At 36.8% G+C, this 13,890-nt stretch overlaps 1 non-coding gene across 1 annotated transcript; it reads right to left on the bottom strand.

The window, feature by feature from the left end:
* Positions 1-916: 916 nt before the first annotated feature.
* On the bottom strand, positions 917-1,023 carry LOC112774367 (small nucleolar RNA R71). The gene has a single exon (XR_003188860.1). It is a non-coding gene; the product is annotated as a small nucleolar RNA R71 (small nucleolar RNA).
* Between the last annotated feature and the right edge of the window lie 12,867 nt (positions 1,024-13,890).

The following is a 13,890-nucleotide window of genomic DNA, read 5'->3' as shown; positions in this document are numbered from 1 at the left end:
TATTATTTAAATTTCCTCTTTTTAATTTTCGCTCTACTTAACTCAACTTCTTGAAACATCTGATTAATAAAATAGCACACTTTTCTGCAACTCGTTGGGAGACGACCTGGGACTCCAACTCCCAGTAATTTTTAATTTAAACTCTCTGTGACATATTTCTAAATTGATAGGCAGATTTTTGGTGAGTTAAGAACTATACTTGCAACGTAACTATTTTAATAATTTTTAATTCACCAACTTCTGCCCCTCATTAATTTTTGGCGCCGTTGCCGGGGAGTTGCAATAGAATGCTAAAGTTATTAATTAGAATTTATTTATTTGCATTTTATTTTATTTTGCTACTATGAGCTGCATGTTTCTTCCGTCAAATGACGCGTTCACTTCCTGATCCGCGCTTGCTAATATTCGATCCTGAAATTGAAAGGACTATTTCATGAATAAGGCGAGAACAGCGTCGGTTAGTCCTCTCTGAGGGCGGATCTGAGAGTGAACTTGGGGAAAAAACAGCCCCCGTTCTACTGATTCGGTTGTTTTACATGCAGAAGACATGGAAGCTAGGAGAGTTACCATCCAGGAGGAAATAGCCCCTGATTTTACAATGCAACCGTTTCAAGCGCATCATCCAGCAGTAGCTACGGATTTTAAAATAAAGACCGCACTGCTAAATTTGATGCCCAAGTTTCATGGCCTACCTGCTCAAGAGCCTATCAAGCACTTGAGAGATTTCCAGGCAGCCTGTTCTGCTGTCAGGCGTGATGGTACTGATGAAACTTCAATTTTGCTGAAAGGTTTCCTGTTTTCTCTTGAGTGAAAAGCAAGAAAGTGGTACTACACTCAACCTCTAGCAAATGTATCCAACTGGGATACACTCAGAAAGGAGTTTTTGGAGAAATTCTTTCCATCTAAAGTTACTTATAAACTGAGGAAGGATATTTCCACAATTGTTCAGGATGACAATGAGACTCTCTTTGAATACTGGGAGCGCTTTAATAATCTTCTGGAAGCATGCCTCCACCACAGAATTGACAAGATAGTGTTACTTAGCTATATCACACAGGGCATGAGGCCCCAAGATAAGACCACATTGGAAAGTGCTAGCAATGGGTCTATGAAGAAGTACAAGACCACTGATGAGGCTTGGCAATTGATCAGTGATTTAGCTGAATCTACTAGGAACCATAGGCAAAAGCAAGGCCGTTCAAAAGCCGTTGCAGAAGTATCCTCTAACAGAGAGACTGCTGCTCTAGCTCAGAGTATATGCAAGATGACCAATGGTGTACAAATTGTGAATCACACTTTTCACAACTCGTACCACTGACCAGCAAGTGCACTGGGTCGTCCAAGTAATACCTCACGTGAGTAAGTGTCGAATCCCACGGAAATTGTTGGTTTGAAGCAATCTATGGTTATCTTGTAAATCTTAGTCAGAAAGTCAATTATGTTTATCAGTTGAATTGCAAATAAACGAGAGAGCATGGATTAAAGGTTACTTGTTATGCAGTAATGGAGAATATGTTGGAGTTTTGGAGATGCTTTGTCTTCTGAATCTCTGCTTTCCTCTGTCTTCTTGTTCACGCACGCACGTCCTCCTATGGCAAGCTGTGTGTTGGTGGATCACCGTTGTCAATGGCTACCTTCCATCCTTCCAGTGAAAACTACGCTCACGCGCTCTGTCACAGCACGGCTAATCACCGGTTGGTTCTCGATCCGGTTGGAATAGAATCCCTTGATTCCTTTGCGTTTGTCACTAACGCCCATCCTTCAGGAGTTTGAAGCTCGTCACAGTCATTCAATCCTTGAATCCTACTCAGAATACCACAGACAGGGTTTAGACTTTCCGGATTCTCATGAATGCCGCCATCTATTCTAGCTTATACCATGAAGATTCTGATTAAGAGATCTAAGAGATACTCATTCAATCTAATATAGAATGGAGGTGGTTGTCAGGCACACGTTCATGGGATGAGAATGGTGATGAGTGTCACAGATCATCACCTTCATCACAGTTAAGCGCGAATGAACATCTTAGATAGGAACAGGCATGTTTGAATAGAAAACAGAAATACTTGCATTAATTCATCGAGACACAGCAGAGCTCCTCACCCCCAACAACGGAGTTTAGAGACACATGCCATCAAAGAGTACAAAGTTCAGATCTAAAATGTCATGAGATACAAAATAAGTCCCTAAAAGTTGTTTAAATACTAAACTAGTAGCCTAGGTTTACAAAAAATGAGTAAACTATGATGGATGATGCAAAGATCCACTTCTGGGGCCCACTTGATGTGTGCTGGGCTGAGATTTAAGCAATTCACGTGCAGAGGCCATTTGTGGAGTTGAACGCCAGTTTTTGTGCCAGTTTGGGCGTTCAACTCCAGCTTTTGATCCTTTTCTGGCGCTGGACGCCAGAATTGGGCAGAGAACTGGCGTTAAACGCCAGTTTACATCGTCTATCCTTGTGCAAAGTATGGACTATTATATATTGCTGGAAAGCCCTGGATGTCTACTTTCCAACGCAATTGGAAGCATGCCATTTCGAGATCTGTACCTCCAGAAAATCCACTTTGAGTGCAGGGAGGTTAGAATCCAACAGCATCAGCAGTCCTTTTTCAGCCTGAATCAGATTTTTGCTCAGCTCCTTCAATTTTAGCTAGAAAAATACCTGAAATTACAAAAAAACACACAACTCATAGTAAAGTCCAGAAATATGAATTTTTCCTAAAAACTAATGGAAATAAACTAAAAACTAACTAGATCATACTCAAAACTATATGAAATTAACCCCAAAAAGCGTATAAAATATCCGCTCATCACAACACCAAACTTAAACTGTTGCTTGTTCTCAAGCAACTAGACAAATAAAATAGAAGACTAATAGGTTGAGAAGCAATAATATCTCAGAGTTTTTGAGTGAAGCTCAGATTCTAATTAGATGAGTGGGACTAGTAGTTTTTTGCTTCTGAACAGTTTTGGCATCTCACTTTATCCATTGAAGCTCAGAGTGATTGGCATCTATAGGAACTTAGAATTTAGATAGTGTTATTGATTCTCCTATTTCAGTGTGATGATTCTTGAACACAGCTATTTTATGAGTCTTGGCCGTGGCCCTAAGCACTTTGTTTTCCAGTATTACCACCGGATACATAAATGCCACAGACACATAATTGGGTGAACCTTTTAGATTGTGACTCAGCTTTGCTAAAGTCCCCAATTAGAGGTGTCCAGAGTTCTTAAGCACACTCTTCTTTTTTTTGCCTTGGACCTTGACTTTAACCGCTCAGTCTCAAGTTTTCACTTGACACCTTCACGCCACAAGCACATGGTTAGGGACAACTTGGTTTAGCCGCTTAGACCAGGATTTTATTCCTTCAGGCCCTCCTATCCACTGATGCTCAAAGCCTTGGGATCCCTTTTATTTGCCCTTGCCTTTTGGTTTTAAGGGTTATTGGCTTTTTCTGCTTGCTTTTTCTTTTTCTTTCTCTTTTTTTTTTCTGCAAGCTTTGTTCTTTGCTGCTTTTTCTTGCTTCAAGAATCATTTTTATGATTTTTCAGATTATCAATAACATGTCTCATGCTCATCATTCTTTCAAGAGCCAACATATTTAACATTCTTAAACAACAAATTCAAAAGACATATGCACTGTTCAAGCATTCATTCAGAAGACAAAAAGCATTGCCACCACATTTAACTAATTAGAATTTCTCTTATTAAAACTCGAAATTTTATTGCCTCTTATTCAAAAGATCTACTACTTTATTCATGTTTGCTGATGATGAGAAAAATAAACTATAGCTTAATTGGAGATAAAATCAAAATAGATACTAATTACTACTATATGACTCCTAAGGTAAACTTCTATAAGGACACTATCACAGAGTTAAGGCAGAAATTGGAAATTAACAACCTTTATTCTGGGGGAACGGGGGTTCCTCTGATCCTTGGGGTGCTCAGTCCTACAAGAGAAGACTTTTGACGCTTCAATTCCCTTAAGTCATGCCCTTGCTCCTCTTGTTCTTTAAACATATAGGTCAGCATTTGACTGTATTCCTTCTGTTCTTTTATTATTTGCTCCATAGCTTCCCGTATCTTGGTAACAGACGTCTCAAGATACTCCCAGTATTCAGATTGAGGGAACTCTGGGAGGAATTCCTGTGCTCTCTTCTTGATGGGATCATCCTGTGCTTGTTGTTTTTCCATTGATGCTTTGGTTGTAAATCATGTTGCTTGTATGCGAAGTTTGTATTCGTAGGTTTTGATTAATGACAAACCAACAAACGACATGAAAGACAAACCAACAAACAACTTGAATGAACAAGCATATTGAAAGATCAACCAACATTCAACGTTGAGGAATGAAGAGTTGAAAGCAACACAACAACAACAAAAAACTCAAGTCCACAACATTTGAAGACAAGTATAGTGTCTTAGGACTTAGGTAACTTCTTGTTAAGAACCAATTGCTAAATCTCTCAACACACACTCACAAAATGTTTTGATACACATCTTGCAATTCGAAGCTAGCCAAATGGTTTAAAAACTTGTTTTCAAAGGTACAAAAGCATAAGAATTGACTCCAACAAGTTTGAGATCAATCCTAAGCATTTTGAAGTGATTTTAAGCCATTCTTTAAGGTTTGCATCGATGCACACTCATCTTGCATCGATGCAAAGCATGCAACGACTTGTTGCATCGATGCAAAGATGTTTGCATCGATGCAACCTAGCTGAAAATTCAAATTTCAGCTTCAAAGACACATTTGCATCGATGCAAAGTGTTATGCATCGATGCAAATGATTCAAAAACATAAAAAACGGCTAGTTTTAACAAAACGGCTCCATCCCATTAACTCCCCAACGTTTCTAAGGTTTGGGAAGTCTATAAATTGATGGATTGAAGCCTTATTTCATACATGTGAGTATTTGCAAACTATCTTGTTCATATTCTTTCATTCTACACATTTTTAAGGTGTTATAATACACAATTTGAGAGAGCAATATCAATTGGTTCAATAGTGCTAAACTTGTAATCATACACTCTTCTAGAGAGTACTCATTTCATCTCAACAATTCTTTGAGAATTGTTTTCTTGTAACACTTTGTAAATTGGAGTGTGATCTTCAAGGTTGAGTCAAGAGTTATAAACACTATAGTCGGTGAGGATACCAAAGGAGTATACTAAGTACTCAAGGCAAATCTTAGAGAAGGAATCTCTAAGTGGAGTGGGTTAGTATACGAGTGGTGATCATATACCGTGAGGTGTTAGAAACTAAGGACTCGGATTGTAAAAGGTTTTGCGCGAGCACCTTGAAGCTTGGCAATAGTGGAACTTCTCAATAGCGATTGAGAAAGAAAGTGGACGTAGGACAAGGATTGTGCCGAACCACTCTAAATAGCGTTTGCATCTCTCCAAACTCATCTCTTCTATATTATTGTCTTTTACCTTTGAGCAAATAAATTGTGATCGAAAAGTAGCTTCGTAAGTACTTAAGAAATAGCTTAAGTCCGATTGGTGAAAAGCTTGATCAATTTATTTGAGTTGGTGTCTATTGGAAAGTAAAAGCTCCTTATAAATGCTTAGCAATTGAGTTAAGCTCTTGGAAAAATACTAGTACAATAACACTTTTGTATATTGTCTTTAACTTTCGCAAAAAGATTCATTGTTGTTGCAATACTCAATTCACCCCCCCCCCTCTTGAGTAATTGTGCATAGGTTCTACAAGTGGCATCAGAGCCTAACCCTTTGAAAGACTTAACTGTTTAAGGGAAAAGATCATGGCAAGCACAAGCTTTAACAACAACAACACTAGTGAAGGTAACTCAACCGCTAGACCTCCTCTTTTTAGCGGAACAAATTACTCTTATTGGAAAAATAAGATGAGAATTTGGATCCGTTCTCAAGATGTGAGAATTTGGAAAGTGATTGAGAATGGAAATCACATTCCAACAAAGACAACAAGCGCTAAAGAAGGAGAAGTCTCCGTCTTAAAGCAAGTACCGAAAGGAGAAAATGAATATAGTGACGATGATTGGAAGAAAGTGGCAATGAATGATAAAGCCATCAACTTCATTCATTGTGCACTTAACGAGCATGATTATATGAAGATCTCTACATGTGAAACCGCTAAAGAGATTTGGGATAAACTCCAAATCACTTACGAAGGAACCGGCCACGTTAAAGAATCAAAGGTATTTATGTTGGTTCATGAATGGGAGAACGAGGATGAATCCGACTCCGATGACGACAAGGTTGCAAATCTTTGCTTAATGGCAAGCGAAGAAAAGGTTAGTAATGACAACTCCACTTCTTTTAATTTACAAGATGAATATGATGCCTTACTTGAGGTGTACACAAAACTTACCCAAGATTATTCTCTCCTAAAGAAAAAGAATATGGATCTTTTAAAACAAAATGAGATGTTGAAAAATGAGAATATCAATCTTGGAAAAGATAAGTGTAGCACAAGTAGTGATCCATACAAATCTTGTAAAATGCATGAAAATGAAATTACAAATCTTAAGAACACTTTAGCTAAGTTCAATGAATCTTCAAAGAACTTAGATAAAATGTTGAAAAACCAAAAGCATGTTCATAATAAGGAAGGTTTAGGTTTTGAAAAAGGAAAATTTAAAAATACTAAAACTCCTATTAGGCAACCGCAAGCCCAAAAGGCAAGCATGCCTAAAAGGAATGAAGCCTTTAAACATCCTCCTCAACATGCTTCATTTAGAAATTATAATCACAATGCATATAGATCAAAAGATGTTGCATTTAGGAAACAACCTAGGCAACCATTTAGAAACATGCATAGGATGCACAATCCAAATGTCATATGTCATTATTGCAATAAAGTAGGTCATATAGCACCCGTATGCTTTACTAGAATTAAACATATAAACTTTCGTAGTCAAGATACGAGATGGGCACCTTATGGGCATTATGCTCATACTAACCATCAAGGACCCAAATTCACTTGGGTACCTAAATCCCAATTTTAATTGTTTTGTAGGTACGTGTTGGAGCTAAGGATACAAATTGGTATGTTGATAGTGGATGCTCCAAACACATGACCGGCGATGAATCAAAGTTCACCACAATAGAGCCTACAAACGGAGGAAACGTGATCTATGGAGACAACAACACCGGCAAAGTAATCGGCGTTGGAAAAGTTGGTAAAAATTCTTCTACCTCCATAGATAATGTTATACTTGTCAAAGGTCTCAAACATAATCTCATTAGTGTTAGCCAACTTTGTGACAAAGGAAACTTAGTCACCTTTGACTCAAAATGTTGTTTGATAAAAAGGCAAGACACTAATGAAATTGTGCTAATTGGACACCGTGTTGACAATGTATACATGATTAATCTAGATGAAGTTTCCTCAAATGATGTGAAATGCCTTGTTAGTAAAAATGATGAAACTTGGTTATGGCATCGTAGAGTAGCTCATGCTAACATGGACCATCTTAGCAAGTTGGTCTCTAAAGAGTTAGTAATTGGCTTACCAAAGCTACGTTTTGAAAAAGACGTCCTTTGCGACGCATGTCAAAAGGGAAAACAAGTAAAGGCCTCTTTTAAATCTAAAAACATTGTTTCAACAACAAGGCCATTACAACTTTTGCACATGGATTTATTTGGTCCTTCCAGGACTATGAGCTTTGGTGGCAATTACTATGCTTTAGTTATTGTTGATGATTACTCTCGATTTACATGGACCTTGTTTCTAGCAAACAAGAGTGATGCATTTCGAGCATTCAAAAGATTAGCCAAAGTTATTCAAAATGAAAAGAATTTGCATATATCATCTATTAGAAGTGATCATGGTGGAGAATTTGAAAACAATCTTTTTGAAACTTTTTGTGAAGAAAATGGCATTGAGCATAATTTTTCCTCTCCTAGAACACCACAACAAAATGGTGTGGTTGAAAGGAAAAATCGTCATTTAGAAGAAATGGCGAGAACTATGCTCAATGAGGCTAATATTCCTAAGTACTTTTGGGCGGATGCGGTTAGTACCGCGTGTTATGTTATGAATAGGATTATCATTCGACCTATTCTTAAGAAAACACCGTATGAATTGTACAAAGGAAGAAAGCCAAATATTTCCCACCTTCACGTCTTTGGCTGTAAATGCTTTATTCTAAATAATGGAAAAGATAACTTAGGCAAATTTGATGCTAAGGCTGATGAAGGAATCTTCTTAGGCTACTCTTTAACTAGCAAAGCTTTTAGAGTATATAATAAACGCATCATGACTATGGAAGAAAGTATTCATGTCGCTTTTGATGAAACTAACCGTTGTTATGCTAGAAAAGATTTTGATGAAAGTGTAGAAAACTTTGATTCACTAAATTTGAATGGTGAAGACAAAGAAAAAGATTTAAATAAAGCCTCTACAACAAAGGATAATGTTCAAGTTGAAGAAATTGCACCATCACAAGCACAAATAAATGCACTTCCAAAGGACTGGCGTACTTCAAAGGATCATCCTCTAGACAACGTCATTGGTAATGTTTCGAAAGGGGTAACAACTCGATCCTCTTTTAGAAATTTATTTGCATATAGTGCTTTTGTTTCTCAAATTGAACCATCTACCATTGAGTCCGCAATTGATGATGAACATTGGGTTATGGCAATGCAAGAGGAGCTTAACCAATTCAAACGAAATGACGTTTGGGAATTGGTGCCTAAACCAAGTAATCAAACAATTGTAGGAACAAAATGGGTTTTTAGAAATAAACTCGATGAAAATGGTACAATTGTTAGAAACAAAGCTAGATTGGTAGCTAAGGGTTATAATCAAGAGGAAGGCATTGATTATGACGAAACTTATGCTCCCGTAGCTAGATTAGAAGCTATTAGGATGTTACTTGCTTTTGCATCCTCTTATAACTTCAAACTTTATCAAATGGATGTTAAGAGTGCCTTTCTTAATGGTTTCATTCAAGAAGAAGTATATGTTGAACAACCTCCCGGTTTTGAGGATTATGAAAATCCTAATCATGTTTTTAAACTCAAGAAAGCTCTTTATGGTCTTAAACAAGCTCCAAGAGCTTGGTATGAACGTTTGAGCAAGTTTTTAATAGAAAAGGGTTTTAGAAGAGGGAAGGTTGATACAACTTTATTTATCATGATTGAAAACAAAAATATCCTTTTGGTACAAGTTTACGTCGATGACATAATATTTGGTTCAACTAATGAATCACTTTGCAAGTTTTTCTCAAACCTCATGCAAAGTGAATTTGAAATGTCCATGATGGGCGAACTCAACTTCTTCCTTGGTCTTCAAATCAAACAAGGAAAAGAAGGAACTTTCGTTGGCCAAACCAAATATTGCAAGGAATTGCTCAAAAGATTTGGAATGGACAATGCTAAGGCAATGGACACACCAATGAGCACTACTTGCTACCTTGACAAAGATGAACAAGGTAAAAACATAGATGTAAAGAAGTATAGAGGCATGATAGGATCATTGCTTTATCTAACGGCAAGTAGGCCAGATATCATGTTTAGTGTATGCATGTGTGCGAGATACCAAGCTAATCCTAAGGAATCTCACTTAAGTGCGGTGAAAAGGATTATGAAGTATCTCATAGGAACATTAAATGTTGGATTGTGGTATCCAAAAGGATCCACTTGTGATTTGATTGGTTATTCCGATTCCGATTTTGCCGGTTGCAAATTGGATAGGAAAAGCACTAGCGGCACTTGTCACTTGCTAGGAAACTCTCTTGTTTCATGGCATAGTAAAAAACAAGTAAGTGTAGCCTTATCTACCGCCGAACCCGAGTATGTAGCCGCCGGTAGTTGTTGCGCCCAAATTTTATGGATGAAACAACAACTTGTGGACTATGGACTCATGCTTGATCACATTCCTATCAAATGTGATAATACTAGTGCAATAAATTTAACCAAGAATCCGGTTCAACATTCAAGAACCAAGCATATTGAGATTAGACATCACTTCATAAGAGACCATGTTGAAAAGGGTGATGTGGTTATTGAATTTGTCGAAACTAGTAAACAACTAGCGGACATCTTCACTAAACCTTTATGTAAAGAAAGTTTTTTTAACATCCGAAATGAACTTGGTATCTTGGATTCTAATCTAATATGATTTGTTTGAATTCATTGCATTTATATTACTATTTTTGTATCTCTTACTAACTTAAGCATTGGAGATATCCAATTAGCCATTGTTTTGTAGGTTTATGAGTTGATGAATGAGTGATTAATCTTGAGGTAGATTGAAGAATTTGAAGATTATAAACAATGGAGGATCAACAAATTGAAGTCTATTTGATTATATGAATTGTTAAACTAACTCCTAGTAAGCTAAGGATTTCTTTTATGGTTTAAATACTTTGATATTTTCTTCATATTTTTGTTTAATGATTAATGCTTGTATGCTTATTTGGTGAATAACTCAAAATAGGCTTGGTACCCCTATATTAAGTTAATGTGCATGCTTTAATATATTTCACTTCTTTAGGGGGAATTATGCATGCTTGTTATATATAAAAAGAGGAAATCAAATTCTTTTTGAAAGGGGGAATATCTCATCCTTGAAATTAATAGAGAAATTGAACTTAAAAAAAAAAAAAAATACATTGTTTTATGCATGCTTCTATGACACATTTCAAACTCCTTTCTTTTTGATAATGTCAAAAGGGGGAAGAGAGAAGTTTGAGGATATTTGAAATTTTGAACTCTTGAAAAAGAAGAAGTTTGAGGATTTGAAAAGAAGAAATAAGTTTGCGAAACAATGTTTTCAAAAAGACTTCCGCTATGCAAAAACTTTGATATCTAAATCGTTTTTTTTGATAAACGCCCTTTAAGGGAACAAATGCACATATTTAGGGGGAACTCCTGCAAAAATTTTTTTGTGAAGTCTTCTCCAAAGCTTTCTATAAAACAAAGTGCATTATTGTTGCTTTCAAAATCATTTATAAATGCATATCCTCAAAATTGGTTTGTCATTATCAAAAAGGGGGAAATTGTAAATCATGTTGCTTGTATGCGAAGTTTGTATTCGTAGGTTTTGATTAATGACAAACCAACAAACGACATGAAAGACAAACCAACAAACAACTTGAATGAACAAGCATATTGAAAGATCAACCAACATTCAACGTTGAGGAATGAAGAGTTGAAAGCAACACAACAACAACAAGAAACTCAAGTCCACAACATTTGAAGACAAGTATAGTGTCTTAGGACTTAGGTAACTTCTTGTTAAGAACCAATTGCTAAATCTCTCAACACACACTCACAAAATGTTTTGATGCACATCTTGCAATTCGATGCTAGCCAAATGGTTTAAAAACTTGTTTTCAAAGGTACAAAAGCATAGGAATTGACTCCAACAAGTTTGAGATCAATCCTAAGCATTTTGAAGTGATTTTAAGCCATTCTTTAAGGTTTGCATCGATGCACACTCATCTTGCATCGATGCAAAGCATGCAACGACTTGTTGCATCGATGCAAAGATGTTTGCATCGATGCAACCTAGCTGAAAATTCAAATTTCAGCTTCAAAGACACATTTGCATCGATGCAAAGTGTTATGCATCGATGCAAATGATTCAAAAACATAAAAAACGGCTAGTTTTAACAAAACGGCTCCATCCCATTAACTCCCCAACGTTTCTAAGGTTTGGGAAGTCTATAAATTGATGGATTGAAGCCTTATTTCATACATGTGAGTATTTGCAAACTATCTTGTTCATATTCTTTCATTCTACACATTTTTAAGGTGTTATAATACACAATTTGAGAGAGCAATATCAATTGGTTCAATAGTGCTAAACTTGTAATCATACACTCTTCTAGAGAGTACTCATTTCATCTCAACAATTCTTTGAGAATTGTTTTCTTGTAACACTTTGTAAATTGGAGTGTGATCTCCAAGGTTGAGTCAAGAGTTATAAACACTATAGTCGGTGAGGATACCAAAGGAGTATACTAAGTACTCAAGGCAAATCTTAGAGAAGGAATCTCTAAGTGGAGTGGGTTAGTATACGAGTGGTGATCATATACCGTGAGGTGTTAGAAACTAAGGACTCGGATTGTAAAAGGTTTTGCGCGAGCACCTTGAAGCTTGGCAATAGTGGAACTTCTCAATAGCGATTGAGAAAGAAAGTGGACGTAGGACAAGGATTGTGCCGAACCACTCTAAATAGCGTTTGCATCTCTCCAAACTCATCTCTTCTATATTATTGTCTTTTACCTTTGAGCAAATAAATTGTGATCGAAAAGTAGCTTCGTAAGTACTTAAGAAATAGCTTAAGTCCGATTGGTGAAAAGCTTGATCAATTTATTTGAGTTGGTGTCTATTGGAAAGTAAAAGCTCCTTATAAATGCTTAGCAATTGAGTTAAGCTCTTGGAAAAATACTAGTACAATAACACTTTTGTATATTGTCTTTAACTTTCGCAAAAAGATTCATTGTTGTTGCAATACTCAATTCACCCCCCCTCTTGAGTAATTGTGCATAGGTTCTACATTGGTGATTGGCTTCTCAATTGAGATATACTCAGTTATTCCCATCCTCACTCCAGCGTCCTTGCAGAGCAGAGAAATCACACTTGGATAAGCCAACCTGGCCTCTTTAGAATTTTTGTTAGCAATTTTGTAGAGTTCAGCTGAAATCAACTGATGAACCTCCACTTCCTTTCCCATCATGATGCAATGGATCATCACTGCTCTTTTAACTGTGACTTCAGAACGGTTGCTAGTAGGCAACAGAGAATGCCCAATGAAGTCTAGCCATCCTCTGGCGACTGGTTTGAGATCCTCTCTCTTGAGTTGATTTGGGACACCCTTTGTGTTGGTGGTCCACCTGGCTCCAGGGATACATATGTCCTCTAAAATCTTATCCAGGTCAATGTCTGCTCTCATCATCCTCCTGTTGAAGGAGTCTGGATCGTCCTTTAGCTGAGGTAGCTTTAAGATCTCTCTGATCTTGTCAGGGGTGGTATGAACAATCTTTCCTCTGACCATGGTCCGAAATTCATAGAAGGCAGTTCCAGATAGTTTTTGCTTGTCAGTCTGCCACATATTAGCATAGAACTCCTGGACCATGTTCCTTCCTACTTTCGTTTCAGGATTATCTAGGACTTCCCAGTTCCTGATTCGAATTTGCTCCTGGATCTCCGGATATTCATCTTCTTTCAGATCGAATCTAATTTCCGGGATCACTGATCTCAGACCCATTATTTTAAGATAATGGTCTGAATGTTCTGTAGATAAGAACTTCCCTTGATTCCAAAGTAGTTTTGGAACGCTCTCTTTCTTGCCTCTTGGAGTGGGTTGTTTTCCTTTAGGAGCCATGATCTTAGTGATCTCGGATAAACACACCAAACTTAGAGGTTTGCTTGTCTTCAAGCAAAAGAAAAGAAAGGAGAGGGATAGAAGGAGAGCTAGGTGCAATTGTTGATGGAGGAGGAAGGAGGCTGACCCCAAATTTATAGGGATGGGGGGGTGGGTTTTTGAAAAATTGGAAAAAGATAAGATAAAAAGATTGAGTTGAAAAAGATAAGATAGAAGATATAGTTTAATTTTGAAGAGATATGATAGATTTTTGAAAAAGATAAATCTGAATTTTGAAAAAGATAATATGGAGATTTGAAAAAGATATGGATTAGTTGAAAAGATTTTAGAGTGAAAAAGATAGATTTGTTTTCAGAAAAGATTTGAAAAGAGTTGGATTGAATTTGGAAAGAGGGATTTTTAGAAATTAAGGATTTTAGAAATCAGGGTTCTTAACATGTTCATGTAAAAATCATGCATTGAAACATAAAATTTGAAATTAAAATGGAAATTCGTGTGGAAAAAATGAATTTGGCTCCTCCCTGCCTTCCTGGCGTTTGAACGCCCAAACACTGCCTGTTTT

The sequence above is a fragment of the Arachis hypogaea genome, chromosome 18 (assembly GCF_003086295.3).
Source record: "Arachis hypogaea cultivar Tifrunner chromosome 18, arahy.Tifrunner.gnm2.J5K5, whole genome shotgun sequence".
Lineage (NCBI taxonomy): Eukaryota > Viridiplantae > Streptophyta > Magnoliopsida > Fabales > Fabaceae > Arachis > Arachis hypogaea.
This window is presented reverse-complemented; position numbering and strand designations above follow the sequence as displayed.